This window comes from Rutilus rutilus, assembly GCF_951802725.1.
Source record: "Rutilus rutilus genome assembly, chromosome: 8".
Taxonomy (NCBI): domain Eukaryota; kingdom Metazoa; phylum Chordata; class Actinopteri; order Cypriniformes; family Leuciscidae; genus Rutilus; species Rutilus rutilus.
Window position 1 is genome coordinate 47,380,233 of NC_140222.1, and position 17,892 is coordinate 47,398,124.

Below are 17,892 nucleotides of genomic sequence, written 5' to 3' on the forward strand. Positions count from 1 at the left end.
CCAGTATGAACGTCTTTTCTGAACTAGTTCTGGCTGTCAGTGGACGTTTAGATTATGGCCAGATTGGACATCTTTATTCACGTCATTTATGGACTGTTTCTGGATGTCAACGGACGTCCAGATTATAGCCAGTATGAACGTCTTTTCTGAACTAGTTCTGGCTGTCAGTGGACGTTTAGATTATGGCTGGATTGGACATCTTTATTCACGTCATTTATGGACTGTTTCTGGATGTCAACGGACGTCCAGATTATAGTCAGTATGAACGTCTTTTCTGAACTAGTTCTGGCTGTCAGTGGACGTTTAGATTATGGCCAGATTGGACATCTTTATTCACGTCATTTATTGACTGTTTCTGGATGTCAGCGGACGTCCAGATTATAGTCAGTATGAACGTCTTTTCTGAACTAGTTCTGGCTGTCAGTGGACGTTTAGATTATGGCCAGATTGGACATCTTTATTCACGTCATTTATGGACTGTTTCTGGATGTCAGCGGACGTCCAGATTATAGCCAGTATGAACGTCTTTTCTGAACTAGTTCTGGCTGTCAGTGGACGTTTAGATTATGGCCAGATTGGACATCTTTATTCACGTCATTTATTGACTGTTTCTGGATGTCAGCGGACGTCCAGATTATAGTCAGTATGAACGTCTTTTCTGAACTAGTTCTGGCTGTCAGTGGACGTTTAGATTATGGCCAGATTGGACATCTTTATTCACGTCATTTATGGACTGTTTCTGGATGTCAACGGACGTCCAGATTATAGCCAGTATGAACGTCTTTTCTGAACTAGTTCTGGCTGTCAGTGGACGTTTAGATTATGGCCAGATTGGACATCTTTATTCACGTCATTTATGGACTGTTTCTGGATGTCAACGGACGTCCAGATTATAGTCAGTATGAACGTCTTTTCTGAACTAGTTCTGGCTGTCAGTGGACGTTTAGATTATGGCCAGATTGGACATCTTTATTCACGTCATTTATGGACTGTTTCTGGATGTCAACGGACGTCCAGATTATAGTCAGTATGAACGTCTTTTCTGAACTAGTTCTGGCTGTCAGTGGACGTTTAGATTATGGCCATATTGGACATCTTTATTCACGTCATTTATAGACTGTTTCTGGATGTCAACGGACGTTCAGATTATAGTCAGTATGAACGTCTTTTCTGAACTAGTTCTGGCTGTCAGTGGACGTTTAGATTATGGCCAGATTGGACATCTTTATTCACGTCATTTATGGACTGTTTCTGGATGTCAACGGACGTTCAGATTATAGTCAGTATGAACGTCTTTTCTGAACTAGTTCTGGCTGTCAGTGGACGTTTAGATTATGGCCAGATTGGACATCTTTATTCACGTCATTTATGGACTGTTTCTGGATGTCAACGGACGTTCAGATTATAGTCAGTATGAACGTCTTTTCTGGACTAGTTCTGGCTGTCAGTGGACGTTTAGATTATGGCCAGATTGGACATCTTTATTCACGTCATTTATTGACTGTTTCTGGATGTCAGCGGACGTCCAGATTATAGCCAGTATGAACGTCTTTTCTGAACTAGTTCTGGCTGTCAGTGGACGTTTAGATTATGGCCAGATTGGACATCTTTATTCACGTCATTTATGGACTGTTTCTGGATGTCAACGGACGTTCAGATTATAGTCAGTATGAACGTCTTTTCTGAACTAGTTCTGGCTGTCAGTGGACGTTTAGATTATGGCCAGATTGGACATCTTTATTCACGTCATTTATTGACTGTTTCTGGATGTCAGCGGACGTCCAGATTATAGTCAGTATGAACGTCTTTTCTGGACTAGTTCTGGCTGTCAGTGGACGTTTAGATTATGGCCAGATTGGACATCTTTATTCACGTCATTTATTGACTGTTTCTGGATGTCAACGGACGTTCAGATTATAGTCAGTATGAACGTCTTTTCTGGACTAGTTCTGGCTGTCAGTGGACGTTTAGATTATGGCCGGATTGGACATCTTTATTCACGTCATTTATTGACTGTTTCTGGATGTCAACGGACGTTCAGATTATAGTCAGTATGAACGTCTTTTCTGGACTAGTTCTGGCTGTCAGTGGACGTTTAGATTATGGCCGGATTGGACATCTTTATTCACGTCATTTATTGACTGTTTCTGGATGTCAACGGACGTCCAGATTATAGTCAGTATGAACGTCTTTTCTGGACTAGTTCTGGCTGTCAGTGGACGTTTAGATTATGGCCAGATTGGACATCTTTATTCACGTCATTTATTGACTGTTTCTGGATGTCAGCGGACGTCCAGATTATAGTCAGTATGAACGTCTTTTCTGGACTAGTTCTGGCTGTCAGTGGACGTTTAGATTATGGCCAGATTGGACATCTTTATTCACGTCATTTATTGACTGTTTCTGGATGTCAGCGGACGTCCAGATTATAGTCAGTATGAACGTCTTTTCTGAACTAGTTCTGGCTGTCAGTGGACGTTTAGATTATGGCCAGATTGGACATCTTTATTCACGTCATTTATGGACTGTTTCTGGATGTCAACGGACGTCCAGATTATAGTCAGTATGAACGTCTTTTCTGGACTAGTTCTGGCTGTCAGTGGACGTTTAGATTATGGCCAGATTGGACATCTTTATTCACGTCATTTATTGACTGTTTCTGGATGTCAGTGGACGTCCAGATTATAGTCAGTATGAACGTCTTTTCTGAACTAGTTCTGGCTGTCAGTGGACGTTTAGATTATGGCCAGATTGGACATCTTTATTCACGTCATTTATGGACTGTTTCTGGATGTCAACGGACGTCCAGATTATAGTCAGTATGAACGTCTTTTCTGAACTAGTTCTGGCTGTCAGTGGACGTTTAGATTATGGCCAGATTGGACATCTTTATTCACGTCATTTATGGACTGTTTCTGGATGTCAACGGACGTCCAGATTATAGTCAGTATGAACGTCTTTTCTGGACTAGTTCTGGCTGTCAGTGGACGTTTAGATTATGGCCAGATTGGACATCTTTATTCACGTCATTTATTGACTGTTTCTGGATGTCAGCGGACGTCCAGATTATAGTCAGTATGAACGTCTTTTCTGAACTAGTTCTGGCTGTCAGTGGACGTTTAGATTATGGCTGGATTGGACATAATTTCTCAGTGTCATTAATCGACTAATTCTGGCTGTCAATGGACGTTCAGATCATGGCCTGGACGGGCGGACTTGATATCAACCTGTTTTGTACGTCCACAGACGTCGCTTGCTCAGTGGGTTATAGCAAATTTGAAGTCCTTGGTTCAGGTCTCAAAGGAATTTGTCAGAGTTGAAGTTCCAGGTCAGAAGAATTAACTTTATTGACAAGCAACAAAGTGAGAAGCCAGCTGGCCATCTGAGGTTACAATGGCCAGTGTCTTGACTTTAGTCCCACCTTCACTTTTGTCCCAGAATGTATCTTAATGAATAAACCTCTCTCTGTTATCTATCAATCATGGCCAATATAGACCATCCATCTTTCTTATCAATAGGCTTTCAACATAAAGGTACACTTTTGATTTCCAGTATAATCAACATATCTCAGTGTGCAGACTTGAAGTTAGGATTGTCCCACGGTGCCAGAGGAACTGCACAGGCGCTTCCGGTGGCCTGGAGTGCTACCTGGGTTGCTCCATCGTTGACAGAGGTGCCCTGGTCCTGTCTAGGGCGCTATCTGGTGTTGGAGCAGACAGCGGGTTTTTAAACCACCAGTTGAGTCTGCCCTTGCTGGTCTGGCAATTGGTGACCGCGCTTGTAATTAATTTCTAATTAATTAATTAATTAATTTGTAATAAAAAAAAAATTTATCCAGTGGAAACATTTTCCAGTAGTCTAATGCATGTACTTCACATTTAATTCATAAAAAACTTTAAAATGTTAAAAGAACTCTTTTATAGCAAGTAAAGTGATTAATAAGTGATAAAAGTAGTAAAAACATTCTTATCTTTTTCCTTTATATCTGGTTGCATTACCTCGTACCAAGGGCAATGACCTGCTTCAAACCTTGTATCGTCCCCTCTCATTTACATATTCATATTTTGTGAACAGTTAGTGTGATTATATAAAATATACTGAGTAGGATTATATGTAAAATATATGTAAGAATATACTCTGGAAGGAGCCCTTGTATCAAATCAAAAAACAAAATTAACCCCTCTACCTAACTCCCTGCACTACCCATGTGCTGCATATTATACATCTCAACAACCGAAGGACGAGTTCCTCGCTAGTGTCTTGCAGAGCAGTATGGATTTTGAACATCTAGGTCCTGGGCCGATGACCCGGGCTCGTGCTCGACTGCATCAGTCTGTTTGTTGGATCGCTGATCGATTGCTCCTGTCTGCCTCGCTGCCTGCTGTGAGTGTGTTTGCCTCGGTGCTGTAAGCTCCGTCTTAGCCTCGTATTTCTTTGTTTTGAACCATCATTTACTACAATTTGTAGTTGTTTATACTAAATACAGCTTACCCAACATCTCAGATTGACATCGCTAGCTTCCATTACTACTAGCACAACACGCTAATTCGCTACTGCTAGCCTGTTAACGCGCCACCCGTGCGCTCAGCTGTTTTATTTATTTATTTTTCTCTCGCGCGCTCGCGCCTTTGAGTTAATAAAAGCTCAGGTAAGTAATAATCAGTCAACAAACACGGTGAGTAATGTCTTGTCCTGTTATTGTCACCTGCACTTCATGTCACATGTTTAGCATAGACTTCTCTGTTGGCAATGTAGGATTTATATGTGATAAATGTAAGGAGACAGTTAGGCTGACAGAGAAGATTTCAGAATTAGAGACATGCATCCAAACTTTAATTGAGGATAGTAAGAGTGCTAGAGCTTTAGATACTATTTTGGATGCGCCTAGCATAGTGAACTCTTTACATGAGTCGGTTCCAGCTGAAGTAGAGCCTGTGCAGCCGGGCAAATGGGTGACAGTGAGGGATCGCTCTAGTCGCGGATCAAAAAACCACTCTTCCGTTCCGATTACCATAACAAATCGATTTGCCCCGCTCAGTGAAACACCCACTGAGAATTCTGTTGATTGTGCCCTAGTAATTGGTGATTCGATCACACGGAACGTGAAAATAAAGACACCAGCGAACATAGTCACATGTTTGCCGGGAGCCAGAGCGCCTGACATCAAAGCAAATTTAAAAGTGCTGGCTAATGCTAATCGTAAATTCTCTAAGATCATTATTCATGTCGGCACTAATGATGTTCGACTCCGCCAGTCGGAGATCACCAAAATTAATATTAAAGAGGTGTGTGAACTTGCAAGTACGATGTCAGGCACTGTAATTTGCTCTGGCCCCCTTCCTGTTCGCAGGAGTGATGAGATAGTTAGTAGATTGTGTTCACTGAATCGCTGGCTGTCTGAGTGGTGTCCGTGTAATAATATAGAATTCATAGACAATTGGAAAAGTTTTTGGGACAAACCTGACCTGTTGAAAAGAGATGGTATTCATCCCTCCTGGGATGGTGCTGCTCTTCTATCTAGTAATATGGCTCATAGTCTTAGAGCTCAAACATGACAAATTGGGCACCAGGTCAGGAAGCAGACAGACTGGCTAAACCAACCATCTGCTAGCGGCCTCGCGTCACCCAGGTCAGATAAATCCCATCACATAGAGCCTCTTTCACCTAGCTATCATCATATAGAGACTGTGTCTGTTCCCCGATTTTGGAAATCCAAAAATTTTTTAAACCTATCTAAGGTTAAAAATTTAATTGATGTTCAACAAATAAAAAACAGCTATAATACAGATGAGCAAATGCTAAAGCTTGGGTTGCTGAATATTCGATCCCTTACTTCAAAAGCACTCATTGTTAATGATATGATTTCAGATAATAACCTAGATGTGCTGTGTCTGACAGAAACCTGGCTAAAACCAAACGATTACATTACTTTAAATGAATCAACCCCGCAAGATTACTGTTATAAACATGAGCCTCGTCTGAAACGCAAAGGGGGAGGTGTTGCTGTAATTTATAGTAATAGTTTCAAAACCACTAAGAAATCAAGTTTTAAATATAATTCTTTTGAAGCATTGGTGCTTAATGTAAAAATATATAGTATAAATGATAAATCACGTTTGAGATTTGTGCTGGCTACTGTATACAGGCCACCAGGGCACCATACAGACTTTATCAAAGAATTTGCGGACTTTCTATCAAGAGTTAGTATTGGCTGCAGATAAAGTACTAATTGTTGGTGATTTTAATATACACATCGATAATGAAAAAGATGCATTGGGATTGGCATTTAAAGACATTGTAAACTCAATTGGAGTTAGACAACACGTGTCAGGACCTACTCATCGTCGTAATCATACTCTAGATCTAATATTATCACATGGAATAGATGTTGATGCCGTTGAAATTCTGCAGCAGAGCGATGACATCTCAGATCATTATCTAGTCTCGTGTAATTTGCATTTAGCCAAGGCTGCAAAGCGGACTCCGTGTTTCAAATATGTTAGACCTATCACTTCTGCTACTAAAGATTGCTTTATTAATAATCTTCCTGATCAGTTTCATCATCTCAGCATCTCAGATAGCTTAGAAGAACTAGATATTACAACAGAAACGTTTAACTCTCTCTTTTCCAGCACTTTAGACACAGTTGCTCCGTTGCGCTTAAAGAAGATTAAAGAAAATAATCCAACGCCGTGGTACAACGAGCACACTCGGGCCCTTAAGAGAGCAGCCAGAAAAATGGAGCGCAACTGGAAGAAAACAAAATTAGAGGTATTTCGCATTTCATGGAAGGAGAGCTCGATTGCTTACAGAGAGGCTTTAAAAGCTGCTAGATCTGCTTATTTTTCAAACCTATTAGAAGAAAATAAACATAATCCTAGGTATTTATTTGAAACGGTGGCTAAACTAACGAAAAATAAAGCTTCAACCCCAGAAGTTTCCAAGCAGCACAGCAGTAATGACTTTATGAACTTCTTCACTTATAAGATTGATAATATCAGGGATAAAATTATAACTATGCAACCGTCTACTACAGTATCGCATCAGGCAGTGCATTGTAGTCTCCCTGAGGAAAAATTTGATTCATTCGTTGCTATAGGAGAGGAAGAATTTACTAAACTCGTTAAATCATCTAAATCTACAACATGTATGTTAGACCCTATACCGACTAAGCTAATGAAAGAGATGCTTCCAGAGGTCATAGATCCTCTTCTTAATATCATTAATTCATCTTTGTCTCTAGGATACGTACCAAAAAACTTTAAGCTGGCTATGATTAAACCGCTTGTTAAAAAAATGCAACTTGATCCTTCAGAATTAGTCAATTACAGGCCGATCTCGAATCTACCTTTTCTGTCAAAGATACTAGAAAAGGCAGTATCTTCACAACTATGTTCCTTTCTTGAAAGAAATGATATCTGCGAGGATTTCCAGTCCGGATTTAGACCATACCATAGTACTGAGACAGCTCTCATTAGAGTCACAAATGATTTGCTCTTATCATCCGATCGTGGTTGTGTCTCTCTATTAGTGTTACTCGATCTTAGTGCTGCGTTTGACACCATTGACCACAACATTCTTTTAAATAGACTAGAAAACGATGTTGGCATTAGTGGAATTGCACTAGCATGGTTTAAATCATACTTATCTGACCGTTATCAGTTTGTAGCAGTAAATGAAGAGATGTCTTATCAATCACAAGTTCAGTATGGCGTACCACAGGGCTCAGTACTAGGACCGCTGCTGTTCACTCTGTACATGCTACCATTAGGAGATATCATTAGGAAACATGGAATTAGCTTCCACTGTTATGCCGATGATACTCAGCTCTATATTTCTTCAAAACCTAACGAAACTTACCAATTCACTAAATTAACAGAATGCATAGCTGATATAAAAAATTGGATGACTCGTAATTTCCTACTTCTAAATTCTGAAAAAACAGAGTTTCTAATTATTGGACAAAAAACTTCCTCACGTAATAACCTAGAATACTGTCTAACACTTGATGGCTGCTCTGTTAAGTCTTCGTCGTCGGTTAGGAACCTGGGTGTGCTCTTTGATACCAATCTTTCATTTGAAAGTCACGTGTCTAGTATCTGTAAAACTGCATTTTTCCATCTTAAAAATATATCTAAACTACGCCATATGCTCTCATTGACAAATGCGGAACAATTAGTCCATGCGTTCATGACCTCAAGGCTAGATTATTGTAATGCTCTACTGGGTGGTTGCCCTGCACGCTTAATAAACAAACTACAGCTGGTCCAAAACGCAGCAGCTCGAGTTCTTACCAGAACCAGGAAGTATGACCATATTAGCCCGGTTCTGTCAAAACTGCACTGGCTCCCTATTAAACATCGCATCAATTTTAAAATATTGCTGATTACTTACAAAGCACTAAATGGTTTAGCTCCGCAGTACTGGAGCGAGCTCTTAACGCATTATACTCCTTCACGTCTATTGCGATCTCAAAATTCCGGCCAGTTGATAATACCTAGAATATCTAAATCGACTGCTGGCGGTAGATCCTTTTCCTATTTAGCACCAAAACTTTGGAACAGTCTTCCTACCATTGTCCGGGAAGCAGACACACTCTGTCAGTTCAAATCTAGATTAAAGACACATCTCTTTGACCTAGCGTTCACATAATACATTATAGACTTCTATAATTCAATATTAGGCTGCATAGATTAGGTCAGCTGGAACCGGGAACACTTCCCATAAATCCTGATGTACTTGTTACATCATGTGAAGAATTGCATCTACGCTAATTTTAGTGTCTTTGTTTATCCCAAGGTTTTCCCGCAGCCTGCCGGATCCAGGCCGTTTCCAGATCTGATGAAGGACCTTCGCCTGGACCGATGTCAACGCAGTGCTGAAGTGCCAACTAGTCTCTCCCTATGGAGGATCCCTTTCCCACTCTACAGATAACGCGTCGTCGGGAAAACTCAATTTGCGTATCTACCCCAAATTGATAAAATAAAATTCTGAATCAAAACTATAAGGAAACACCAGTAATTTGTTTAGGTTTGGTTTGTAGGGAATTCCAAACCTGCACACATATATTCGAACGCACATAACTATAGAACCCGTTCTTAATGCGCATGTGAACGCCATCAGCGTTTCTCACAGGTTCGCGTTTAAAGTCTGTGTAGAGAGAATGGTGTCGTCTTGGCGGCCCTAATTTAAAAACAAATGATCGTTGCGACGGAAGCGAATCAATCAAAACTAACTTTAGCTGGAAAATAACTTTATTAAAGAACCGCTATAAAGCCAAACAATCTTACGTTAAATTATACATTTATCTCTGTAAAGCTGCTTTGAGACAATCTACATTGTTAAAAGCGCTATATAAATGAAAATGACTTGACTTGACTTGACTTGACGACGACAGCCGGTCTAAATGTCCCAGTGGTGTTTGCTGTGGACGGTGGTGAACCTAAACAACCAAAGGGCGAGTGTTTCGCTGATGTGTTGCAAAGCAATCCGGGCTGTGTATATCGGAAACCCAGACTGTTGAAATCCAGCTTGAGTGTTCCTGAAACACAAGGACTTGTAGATGGTATATTTCATCAAGTGAAGGGTGAGTGCTCCGTTATGGTGTCACAGAGCAATCAAGATTCTACACAGCTCCCAAAGACAGACGTGAGTAATCCAGACTCTTTACCATCCGAAAATGTGTTGGCTGTTTCATCTTCACAATTTTTAAATCAAGAAAGCTTAAAGGTTGGATTTAAGTATAGAGTAAACCCGGCGATTGTCAAATTGCAACAAATGAAACTTTTTAAAACTGTAAATCATGCACGGATCTTATGGGACACTGATGCCAAACCAAAAGGACTGTTGGGCGGTCATTTAAATATTCGCAGTATTATGGCAAAGTGTGATGAAATGAAACATCTTGTCAGAAATTCGAATTTAGATTTTTTATGTCTGACTGAAACATGGCTAAGTAGTACTTCACCATCAGCAATGTTAGATATCCCTGGCTATAATATTTTTCGAAGAGATAGGTTGGTTGGTAGGGGTGGGGGTATGTTAGGGATAGTATTAGGTGTACAGAGCTACAAATAGCTTATAATTTTGATATTGAATGTATAGTTTTAGATGTTTCCCTCTCACCACAAATGTCATTTATAATTATAGCTGTTTATCGACCACCATCAACAAATAATGAATTTTATGATAAATTACTTGGGCTTCTTAAAATGTGCGATTTTACTAAAGAAGTTATTCTACTCGGTGACTTAAATGTAAACTGGTTAGATAAAATTGGGAGGAAAAAATTGAAAAACATAACTAGAAGTTTTGATTTGGAACAACTTGTAAATGGACCTACAAGAATAACTAGATCGTCTGAAACACAAATTGATTTAATCTTTACCAATAAATCTGATCATATAGTTAAGTCTTTTAATATGATTACAGGATTGTCTGACCATAACTTAACACTTATAGTGAGAAAATTGACAAAAAAAACAAGGTTTAGTCATCAGGCTTTAAATTAAAAAAAAACCAGATCATTTTAGAATACCAAAAAGTGAATTTAGTCATTTAAAAAGGCTTTAGAAGACATAAATTGGGAAGAGCATTTCTCTCATAATTGTACTGAAAAAGATTCAAAGGTTTTATCAGATATCATTCAAAATACTGTAGATAGTTTTATGAGACAAGTTAAAAGTAGACAGAGGAAGCAAAATTGTCTGCCGTGGTTAAATGAAAATATTTGGTCACTTATGAAACAGAGAGATTATGCACTGAAACAGTTTCTTAAATCTAGGATGGAATACGAGAAGCGACATTTTAATAAATTAAGGAATAAAGTAATAAGTGAAATAAAAAAAACAAAAGCTAAATTTTATATTTCTATAATAGAAGAAGGAAAAGGTAATACAAAACGCATATGGGAAAATTTGAAAAATTTAACAGGAAAATATAAAAGAGTGCGAAATATAGAACTTGAGTTAGAAGGAAAATGTATTAGTGATCATGGTATGATAGCAAATACTTTTAACAATTACTTTGTGGACACAATAAGCGTTCTCTCGAAGTCATTTTGTCCAGAAATTCCTTGTATTACAGTGACGGATACTGCTCTACCTACATTTACTCTTAAGCAGGTGTCCAGCACAAATGTTGACAGAATAATAAGCTCTCTTAAAAATTCCAGAGCTAGAGATAAATATGGATTAGATTCCATTTTTTTAAAAACTCATAAAGATTTGCTCAGAGAACCACTAACTCAGGTTATTAATTTATCAGTAAAGCAAGGAATCTTTCCCTCTGTATGGAAATATGGAGTAATTACACCAATTTATAAATCTGGAAATTGTGTAGAAATAAGTAATTACAGACCAATAAGTATTCTCCCCATAATGTCTAAAGTTGCTGAAAAATGGGTAGCAGAGCAAATAATTACATATCTCAATAAAAGTATGTTTTCTCTTCATCCTATGCAATTTGGTTTTAGAAAAAAATATTCAACAGAAACAGCAAACTGTTTTATGTTGGAAAATATCAAATCTAAGATGGACAAAGGAGGGGTAGTTGGTGCTGTGTTCTTGGATTTTAAGAAAGCCTTTGAAACTGTGAATCATGACATTCTACTTTTTAGGTTACTTAATTTTAATTTTTCGCCTGAAGCCATTATGTGGTTCAAATCTTATCTAAAAAATAGAAAACAGTGTGTAAGAGTTATAAATGCAATATCAGACTATCGAGATTATAATATTGGAGTTCCACAAGGTTCTATTTTGGGTCCATTGTTGTTTATGTGACAGGTTGATAATCTAACGTTCAGTTTTGCTCATTGGAATTGGGGAACTTGTAATGGTTGCATATTGCGAATGACTAGACACGCCCACCGGCGTTGAGCCGCAGTTGATATTGAGTACACCTGTGCGGTGCAATCATGAGGGTGCGTCTGTGTCTAGTGGCGTGATAAAAACCCTGTCTAAGTTTGGTTGATTGTTGTTCTTCTCTGTGCGGTGTGAAGTAACCGGCTACCCATTTCTAGTTGATTTGCCTCTCTGGAATGTGTGTGTGTGAAGTGGCGAGCGCAGGGAACATAAAGGTTACTATAGCTTAAATTCCCCTACGAGGTGCGGCCCAAGAGCGCTAGCTGCTGTTTGTTTTTAATTATTTTTATTATTTATTTTGTCACTGTTTCATGGTCCTAGTACAACTGACGGCAGCGGATATTGCGGTTTGAACCGCTAACGATCGAGCTCTTTAACGAGCTGCTCGTAAGAAATGTGTTGAAATACAAATGTATGTTCGATGGGCTATTAAGTTATAGTAAACTGCTATGCTGGTAGCCTGGTCCATTTTAAAGCAGGGCAATCTTGGCGTATAGTCGGCAGGGTAACCTTTTGTGTGAAGTGGAGATGTGACCTTATTACTCTGTATGTGTTATCAATTTTTTTATTTTTTTATTATTATTTTTTTTTACAGCAGCTAGCGCATTAGAATACTGTTTTGTACTTTCCTCTCCTGTGTTTTTGTTTGTCACTTAGATTGTCACTATGGAGGATGAGGTGCAGCAATTGCGAGACTTGGTAGCCCAACTTAAGGCTGATAATGAACACCTGCGGCAAGAACGTTTGGAGGTTCAGGCAAGTCCGAGTGTTGCGCCCTCTGAGTTTAATCATAGGGGGGCGGGGTTGGACACGGGCCCGAGATCTTCCTCCAATGGTAATTCAGTAGTGACGGAAAGGCTGATCTATGTGCTTAGGGAGAAGAAATGTCCTATTTTTAGGGGCCGCACCGGAATTTCTTTGGAAATAGGGCGTGATAAAAACCTTGTCTAAGTTTGGTTGATTGTTGTTCTTCTCTGTGCGGTGTGAAGTAACCGGCTACCCATTTCTAGTTGATTTGCCTCTCTGGAATGTGTGTGCGTGAAGTGGCGAGCGCAGGGAACATAAAGGTTACTATAGCTTAAATTCCCCTACGAGGTGCGGCCCAAGAGCGCTAGCTGCTGTTTGTTTTTAATTATTTTTATTATTTATTTTGTCACTGTTTCATGGTCCTAGTACAACTGACGGCAGCGGATATTGCGGTTTGAACCGCTAACGATCGAGCTCTTTAACGAGCTGCTCGTAAGAAATGTGTTGAAATACAAATGTATGTTCGATGGGCTATTAAGTTATAGTAAACTGATATGTTGGTAGCTTGGTCCATTTAAAGCAGTGTAAACAATATTAACATGAGTCTTAATTGAGAAGTGAAATATGATGTTACTGTGACTGAGTGGTGTAATTATTTTCTTTTCTGTTCGTTTTTTTGTATTATTAAATCCATTTGCCAGTTATATCCGCTGGTGGCTGGGACATATTGAGGCTTAACAGAAGGGGGAGTGTATTTGTTCTCTTTTGATATTCTCTTTATTTGATGTGACACTTATTTTATGTTTTGTTTACTCACTGATTTGCTGTGTTTTTCCCTTCTGTTAAAGTGGTCCAATTGTGGTCTCTTGTTTCTGTCGGTATTAATTGGTAAGCTGTATTTGAGATCTATTTTGATGTTTTTAAGTGAATGATTTCTTCCCTGTGATAAATAAATTTGGTATATTTTTGTAAAGTCACGTCTCCGTCTTCAGTGCAATCCGAACCAGCAGGGTCCTTCCTCTTGTTGTAATTCTTTTTGGTTTAACTTTCTTTTTGGGTTATTTGTATTATTTTTATACTTTCCTGGGTAGAGAAGGAACCTAGGTGGCGTAGTCGGGTATTTTTATATCTAACCAAAGGTTACATTTAGTATGTATGTAAATGATTTGCCAAATGTTTGTCCTCCAGATGTTATTTGTCAAATGTATGCTGATGATGTTGTCCTGTATGTACATGCGAAAAGTCAAAAACAGGTGGCACAGAAATTGACTGATACCATGGAACTGGTTTCAAAATGGATCGTTAAATCATGTTTACATCTTAATATAAAAAAAACTGTTTGTATGTTTTTTACTAAAAGGCCAGATCATGATGCAAAAGCAGAAGTATTCATCCAGGGGCAGAAAATTGAGGTAGTACACGGATTTAAATATTTAGGAATAATAATAGATTCTCAGCTTTCTTTTAAAAAACATGTGAAAAAAGTGATAAACACAGTGAAATTTAATTTAGCAAATTTTAGATTTATTAGAAATTGCTTGACTACAGAGGCAGCAGTGTTATTTATGAATTCAATGATTGTTCCACATATTACATATTGTATGACTACCTGGACAAACACATTCAAGTCATTTCTTAAGCCCATTGAAAACATATATAAACAAACTCTCAAGGTTTTAGATAAAAAGCAAAATAGTTTTCATCATTGTAGTATTTTAGCAAAGTACTCCCTTTTAAGTTGGGAACATTTGATTCAATATGCTGATTTGATACTTATTTTTAAAATTCTGAATGGCATTGCTCCTCCGGTTTTTAAGGATTATATTGATCAGCTAACAGGACGGTATACACGAGCTGGTATTAGGGGTGATTGTAAGGTGCCATTAAGAAAAACTACCTTTGGCCAGCTATCTTTGGCTTTTAGAGGAACACATGAATGGAATAGACTTCCAACGGAGTTGAAAGAATTAAAACAAATAACAGGTCATTGTGGTTTCTCAAAAAAAGCTGAAAAGTTGGTTAATGTTAAATCAAAATTGTGAACATTTATAGGTATTTTGGTATGGTAGTTTTCTATTTGTTATTTTTTTTATATTGTGCTGTATATGTCCTTAACATCAACCTGCAGAAGGGACAACGGATGAAAATTTGCCAGTGTTGGCTAAATCTGTCCCATTTTACATATGGCTATGTATTATTGGGGATATTTTGGGGATATTTAATTTTATTCTATCAATCAATAAATTCCATTAGAAACAAACTTTGTTGTATTATTTTATTTTAATTTAATACTGTGAAGCTGCTTTGATACAATCTGTATTGTGAAAAGCGCTATACAAATATACTTGATTTGATTTGATTAGATTATTAATGTGTATTGTCCCTGATAAAAAAAAAAAAATAATTATCTATTTAATTTTACCCCAAAAATAAAATACACAGTGTGGCTACCTCCCTCTCTATCAAAAACACTGTCAAATTGTTAAACCCAATAAAGGTAAAGTAAAAAAAAAGAAAAAAGAATAAACAAGGCAAATTATTGCTTCCTTACTCCTCCACTAGGACTTCTTACAGGAAGTCATCTAGCTCATCCAGTCCTTGTCCAATTGGGTACACTCCTGAGTTTGTGCACCCGATGTCAACTCCTGATGGTTTGACTGACACATTAATCATCTGTCTGGCGGCCACGTTGGCTAGCATGGATCTGAGAAAAGGCACAACACAGCAGAACAACAAAAGAAAAATGACAACAGCCACAGCTATTATTATTCCCACCTTAATGAACCATTTTTTCCAGGACCCAAATACAGAGTCAAATCAGTATCCAACGTGTCTGTCTCTCCCCGCATTTTCAGCAACTTCTTGTCTTAGATCCTTCAGATTCTTCATGGCCCTAGTAAAAGCTCCAACAGAGGCTGTTTTATTCGGATTAAAGGTACAACAGTCAGTTCCAAACATCACACATACCCCTCCTTTTTCTGCCAGTAGCCAATTCAGAGCTTGTCTGTTTTGCCATGTCATTTTGCTGGTGTATTTTAGTTGATGGCCTAAGGCATCCATTGCTTGATCTGTGTAATCTCTGCTTGATCTGTGGTAATAAATCTCTACTGATTATAATAAATATAGCTGATCTACTCTTGATTCTTATTTGGTAATATCCATACAAGTATCGACTCCCAACCTGCTGATATCTCATTTCTAGCTTTAAATTCATGGGGTATCCCCCTTGGTTGTCCAATTGAATGTATCATTACTTTGGGGTCTGGGACATAGGCTCTTTTAACTCTGTGTTTTTGTCTATTTAGTTTCTCCAGTGTTCCTGTGTCATTAGGATCCCAGTCTACAATTCCCACCTCCTGGGCTAATCTTAATCTGACACAAAGAAGATTTCACAACTAGAGACACGCATCCAAACTTTAATTGAGGATAGTAAGAGTGCTAGAGCTTTAGGTACTATTTTGGATGCACCAGCCTGTATAAGTTTCGGGATCTGAGACCGCCCTGGCGATTTATGTAGGACACCACAGACATGTTGTCCGAGCGGACTAAGACGTGGTGGCCCTTTATTTGGGGACGAAAACGCGTCAGCGCGTTGTCCACTGCCAGCATTTCCAGGCAGTTGATATGTTGAAGCTTCTCCCGTTCTGACCACTGGCCGAAGAACGGTCTGCCCTCGAGCAGCGCTCCCCATCCCGAGGTGGAGGCATCTGTCGACATCACTTTCACTCTCGAGGAAGTCCCCAGGCTTACACCTGATTGGTACCAGTCGCTTGCCTTCCAAGGTTTCAGAGTTTCAGAGCCGCAGCGGAAAAAGCTCGCTGCGCGCTGAATGTCTAGCACGCGCTGTGATGACAGCCGCTATCATAGACTGCGAGTCCAGTTCTGTGCCCAGAAACGACATCGTTTGTTCATCAGTTCATCAAACATATCAATTGACTCTGAGACCAAGATTTTTGAGGTGATCGAGTAAAATGGTCCTGTGTTTCATGAGCTCTGATCGTGATTGAGCTAGAATCAGCCAGTCGTCCAAATAGTTCAGCACTCGCATGCCTCGGAGTCTGAGAGGCAGGGTTCGTACGGTCATGAAAAACCTGGAAAAGTCATGGAATTTTAAAATGGCAATTTCCAGGCCTGGAAAAGTTTTGGAAAATGAATAAACTCAGAAAGTTTTGGAAAAGTCATGGAAATTTGTTTTTCAAAATATCCGTGTTCTTTAATTTGTTTAATTAATATTATTGGTGAAACAAATTGCAATACTTTTTTCTTTAGGGTGATCAGTCGAATCACGTGACTCACTTGCGGCAGATTTTGATTGTAGGTGGGGCCTCCAGAAAACTAGATGGGCCAAAAGAAATGGGTTCCCCTTCATGTCCGTTTCAGCGCTTTTCTGCGGCACTGAGGACAGCGACTAAGTATAGCCATACCTGTGTGGCTCTTGTGTCGCTGTCCTCAGCTCAGTGCTTCAAATGAAGATAAGCTGCTTTGCGTTTTCATATTAGCTTTAGCTATACCGTCTGTATGCGCCTTTCCATTACAGATTTGAGCAAAACTTTTTTTTCCTTCTAAATATCGATAAATAACTATTGCAAAATGACGGCGTTTCCATTAACCGATGTTAAGCGACTAAAACGTTCTTTTTTCCTCTCGCGATCAGTCATTCCAAAAAGCATGGCAACGGAGGACCAGGTAGGTTTATATCTCAGCCACCGGCCTACAAATTATTATTATTAATGGAAGGAGACGTGTCTTATCCAAGCATTAATGTCAGGGAAAGACCCTTTTATGCGAACGGCACATATAGTATATAGTATATATATAGTTTATTTTATGAATTTAATAAAGAACCCTGGCTGTCATGTATTCTTTCTGTCCAAAAGGTCCGTGTTCTTTTGTGTCCACTCGTTTTTCCTTTAACCCCCAAATGAAAAACGAAAAATGAAGAGTTGTTGTAAGTAGGCTATTTTTAAAACGCAAAGTTGAACACCAACATTTGAATTTGAACTGTAGGCTACACCAAATACTGCGCGAAAAAAAATATATATATATCGACGAATTTTCTGATTTTTGTTTATGACTTTTTGCCTCTTTGTTAAACATTTTTAATACATACAAATTAATATGGATGATTTTTTTCTTTAAAAAAAATGTCTTTTATTTTCCGTGTTCGCATTTATGAGGAAAAAACAATGTTACATGACCGTTCTCCATTACGGTAATGAGTGCTCTGAAAGCGGCACTAAAAGACTTTAAAACTTACACAGAGACCTCAAACAGAAAGCACAAA